The 5,194-nt window shown below is 49.9% G+C and overlaps 1 protein-coding gene across 1 annotated transcript in view; it reads right to left on the bottom strand.

The window, feature by feature from the left end:
* CORO1A (coronin 1A) overlaps positions 1-4,168 on the bottom strand; it is a 9,983-nt gene extending 5,815 nt beyond the window's left edge. Inside the window, exon 1 of the mRNA XM_006757772.2 lies at positions 4,163-4,168. The gene's annotated coding sequence lies outside the window, so the exon portion shown is untranslated. The remainder of the gene's footprint in view (positions 1-4,162) is intronic.
* Positions 4,169-5,194: the final 1,026 nt, after the last annotated feature.

Raw genomic sequence — 5,194 nt, 5'->3', positions numbered from 1 at the left:
TGGCCCTGAGCCTCGGGTCTCAGGTCTCCGTGGACGAGCCTGCCGGGGAGGGGAGGAGGGGGAGCAAATGAAATAATTTGGCGCACGGAGCCCCTCCTCGTGCAGGGCTAACCGGTGAAGAGCCGCTCCTGCCCCAGCGGGCGCTCAGGCCACTGGAAGGAGAGGAGCCACGAGCCCCCAGGGAGCCGGGCGGGCAGAAGCCTGGACTTCAGACTCAGCAGGAGGCCTGTGTCCCATCCTTGGCCTCAGAGGCCACGTCCAGGGGGCAAGGAAGGCCTGCTCCCGCATCAGAGGCTTCATGAGTTCGACTCCCACTGTCACACCTGCTGAGCGACCTTGGGCAGGTTGCCTAACCTCTCTGAGCCTCTATAACAGAATAATACTCACCTCATGAGATCACGGGGACAGGAAGCCGTAGGCGTCCCATGTGGAGTGGGCAAGTGCTTACTAAATGTTCCTCTTATCACTATTGCTGTGTACAGGGTATTGGACCAGGAGCTGCAAGGACGAGAAAGAGCCCACAGGCCTGACCACAGAAGGTCTTGCAGGCCGAGGGGCAGCCTGAGCAGAGGTCCCAGAACATGAATGTCAGGGGACGGATTCAAATCCTGCGCCGCCACTGACTGGCTTTTTTCACTAGTATAATGTTTTGAGATGCATCCATGTTGCTGCATGTCCGATAAGAATTTTTATTTTACCTAAGCACAATACCATTATGTAATAGACAAATATACCTTTAAAAATTAGTGATGATTTCTTCACATCATCTAATACCCAAGTCATGTGCAAATTTCCATGATTGCCTAAAAAAAAAGAATCCAGTGGTCAATCTTAACATCACCAAAAGTAGGACAACCTGACATTATGTGCCTCTGATAAAATGATGCAATAAGCATGCAATAGTACCTTTTAGTGTTATTACCAAAATCACTATCATAAGCATCATCTTGAATGTAAGCAAGCCTCTAGATCTAACTACTAGTTAATAGTGAATAAGGAAGATAGAAGGACAGGTTAAATAATACCACAAGGAAGCAATTAGCTAAATCTAGAATGTGGGAAATGTTATAGGACAAATGACCTAGCGTCAACAAATAAATGGCATTAAGAGAAAGGCGGGGGGGGAATATTAAAAGAGTTTAACAAATATATCAACCAATTGTGATGTGTAAACCTCCTTTGGATTCTTATTTAAACAAATCAACTGTAAAAGGAGATTTTTTTTAAATAAATATATTTTATTGATTTTTTACAGAGAGGAAGGGAGAGGGATAGCGTTAGAAACATCTATGAGAGAGAAACATAGATCAGCTGCCTCCTGCACACCCCCCACTGGGGTTGTGCCTGCAACTACATGCCCTTGACCGGAATCGAACCTGGGACCCTTCACTCTGCAGGCTGATGCTCTATCCACTGAGCCAAGCCGGTTAGGGCTAAAAGGAGATTTTAAAAAGTAAGATTGTCACTTACAACCAAGAGTCCTAGCCCCTCGGTGCTGCACTAACATTCCATCACTAAAGAATCTTAAAAGCCCTATGAGGCATTTTATCGTCCCTTTTCACAGACAGCAACACTGAGGCTCAGAGGAGGAAAACAACCTACCCCAGGTTCAAATACAAGCCTGCCTGCCTCTGCAACCCCTGAGTCCATTCAGGGGTCCCGGTGACCTCTCGAGGCCGAGGTGTGCACGAAGGCGGAGAGCAGCGGAGTCAGGAGGGCGAACGGGGGCTGAAGCCTCGTAGACAGTCCGTGGATGTCAGTGGACTGGATGGATGATGTTACGCGTAAACTGCGTGTTGAATAGGAGTTTGCCGAGCAGAGAAGGGAGGGGAAGGGGAGAAAAGCAATTCAGATAAAGACCACGACTGGAACCTCAAGAGCTTGGCATGAAGGAGGAAGTGATCGAGCTGGAAGACCAGCAGGAGGCAGATCATGAGAGGCCTCAGTCTGTATCTTCCTTTCTTCTTTCTTTTTCTTTTCTTTTTTTTTTTATAGAGAGAAGGGAAGGGAGGGGGAGAGACAGAGAGAGAAACATTGATTGGTTGCCTCATGCAGGTGCCCAACCAGAGGCCGGGGGATTGAGCCTGCATCCGAGGTAAGTGACCAGAATCAAACCTGAGACCCTTCAAGTCCTCAGGGCAACACTAACCACTGAGCAAACGGCTCGGCAACCTGTGTCTTCTTAAGGAGTTTGCTCCCATAGGTAAGGAGCAGCCCACACAAGTCTCTAAGTCAGCGGTTCTCAACCTGTGTGTCGCGACCCCTTTGGTGGTCGAACGACCCTTTCACAGGGGTCACCTAAGACCATCCTGCATATCAGATATTTACATTATGATTCATAACAGTAGCAACATTACAGTTATGAAGTAGCAACGAAAATAATTTTATGGTTGGGTCACAACATGAGGAACTGTATTAAAGGGCCAGAAGGTTGACAACCACTGCTCTAAGTAAAGAGGTGTTAGGGTCTCAGTGCAAGAGGTTACAGGCCTTCTCTCAGCTATGATCTTCCGTCCAACTGCAGGCTCGCCCTGACCCACACTCAGGAACCAATCCCAGGCTTAAGCAGGAGGCACTGAGGACGCCATGTCCCCAGGCTGAGGCCTAAGTCAATCATATGAGCCACTGCCCACTAGCCATCTACCTCGGGCTGCCTTCCTCACCTTTATGAGATGATCGTGGCTTCTATTTTATGGAGAAAAGTGATGAGAACCCTTTCAACCCCTCTTCTCCCACCAGCAATAGCATCTCCTCTAAACAGCCATTCGCTTTCATCACAGAGGAGGTGTTCTCCTTGGGCCCATCGCCCGTTCCTCCTCCTCGGACACATGCCTTCCCACTTCCTCAGTGAGCGCGCTCCGTCACGTGCCCTTTACCTGTACTGCCAGCTTCTCCTCGCCACAGCCCCTCTCTCTTCTGTATATAAAACAAGCTTCAAGCCTAACGGGGGGTGGGATAAGCACACATATGTAATACCTTAATAAAAAATAAAAAATAATAAAATAAAAATAAATAAAAGCAAGCTTCAGTCCCCTTTGTTTTGGGAGAAACTCGCTCAATGTGGCAACCTCAAACCACTTCCCTCTCGCACTCTTGCCGTTCACAATCCTTTCTTGAAAGAGCTGCGTACACGCCCTCCACTTCCTCGTTTCCTACTTACTACACATATGTAATACCTTAATAAAAAATAAAAAATAATAAAATAAAAATAAATAAAAGCAAGCTTCAGTCCCCTTTGTTTTGGGAGAAACTCGCTCAATGTGGCAACCTCAAACCACTTCCCTCTCGCACTCTTGCCGTTCACAATCCTTTCTTGAAAGAGCTGCGTACACGCCCTCCACTTCCTCGTTTCCTACTTACTCTGCCACCTACCGGAGTCTGGCTTCGGCTCCTCCCTCTCCACGCAGACTTGCCCCCCCAAGGCCACCCATCACCTCCTGAACAGTAACCGGAAGAGCACGTTTTGGTGATTATCTGATGCTACTGCCTACTCTCCCTCCGGAGCCATTCTTTCCTTCAGCATCTGGGCCCCTGTTCCTCTTCTTTGCTCTGCAGCTCGCTCGCTCGCTCTCGATTCCCTGCTGAGCGTCCTCTCTCTGCTTCACACGCTTTGTGCAGGGAGCTCCCCAGGACTCCACCCAGGCTCCCCACACCATCCCACCCGCATCCCAGCTTTAACTATACACTTTGACGACCCTACTCTGAGCTGTGGCCCTGATCTGCTCCCATTCCTCCCTAGTTCTGCCTGCCAACCATACGGCTCGACCTGCATGTCCCTTTAGCACCTGGGAGGGCCTCACAGAGAAGGAAGTCTTGACCTTGAATCTCTCCCTTCCTCTCCATGCCCACCAGCACTGCCTGAGCTGTGTTGCTTGGACCACTGGCTCCCTGACCTTCCTCTCGTTCATCTTTTATGGATGGCATCTCTAGAGTCGCCTTCTGGTCTTAATAGGGCGACCTTACAAAACCCGACCCGCTCCCGTAGGAGGAAGTTGAAACTCTCGCGGGCGGCACGGTGTGCAAAGCCCCTGATGATCTTCCCCAGCCACCAGCCTGGCCTTGCTGCTCCTTACCCAGCTCACCACGCGCCCTCACTCCTCTGGCTCTGAGGCTGAGCCTCGGACGTGTACAGGGGAAGGGGAGAGGTGGGTGTTCCGGCCACCTGCTGTGGAGAAAGCCGCTCTGAAACAGTGACTTAAATGGACAACCACTCCATTATCTCTCATTATTATCTCAGAGGACGAGGCAGGTACACGAGTAGCTGATGTGGGCAGATGAATTATAACGGGAACTGCATTTGGTGGTCACGCGGGAATGTGGGCCTTGTGTAGCTAAACCTGGTTTTCCAAGATGTTACAAATATGGATTTTTATATGAAAGTTCCAGATCTTTCAATGTTGCAACTAATTTAAAAGTTTCTAAAAATGTTATATGAGCAAAACTAAATATGTCTTTGGTTTGGATGTCGTTTTTCTGATCAACAATTTTTTGGACTCTGTTGTTTGACCTCAGCACAGGCTCAAAACTTCTTACCCCTTTTTTGCTACCACACTCTTGCACCCCCTACTTATCCTTTAAGATCCAGGTCAAAATTTCCTTGTCTATGAAGTCTCCCCTGACACCCCCTCCCCCACAGCCAGTCCTTAAATGGTTTCTTTTCTCCCCGGTGCTAGTGGCCCCTGCTGCATCCCTCTATCTGGTAATCAGCGCCCTGGAGAGAAATTGTTTACAGTCCAGCTCCTCCACAGACTGAGTTTAATTTCCCCAGCACAGGGACCAGCACTTGGTGTTCAATAAACATAAGTACTTCTTCCTTTCCACCAACACTGCTAAGCACCCACCAACTCTTATACGTTCTGCCTTCACCATTTTCTTTCCTGGCTCTGAAAGGGCGAGTCGTCGCGGGGCCTACGTGGGCCGGCCGCCGGGCCCCATGAGGCACAGCCTGACCATGCTGCTCAGCTCGCCCTGGGAGGGGCTAGGACTGCGCCCTCCATCTTGCCCTGGGTCCTCCATTTTTGGGGTGGCCGCCATGTGCTCAGGAGAGTGCCTTCTTCCCGGAAGCCCAGGCCCCTGCTGGCCACGCCCGGGATTTCTTTGAACTAACCAATGACAATCAAGGGACGTGGGCGCCATAGAGATGACCACATCCTGTGTAACAAGACCCGACTCGCGCCTGGCCAATCTGCGGGGC

This window comes from Myotis davidii, unplaced genomic scaffold, assembly GCF_000327345.1.
Source record: "Myotis davidii unplaced genomic scaffold, ASM32734v1 scaffold1695, whole genome shotgun sequence".
Taxonomy (NCBI): domain Eukaryota; kingdom Metazoa; phylum Chordata; class Mammalia; order Chiroptera; family Vespertilionidae; genus Myotis; species Myotis davidii.
Note: the sequence above shows the minus strand (reverse complement) of the source record. Positions and strands in the feature narration are given on the sequence as shown.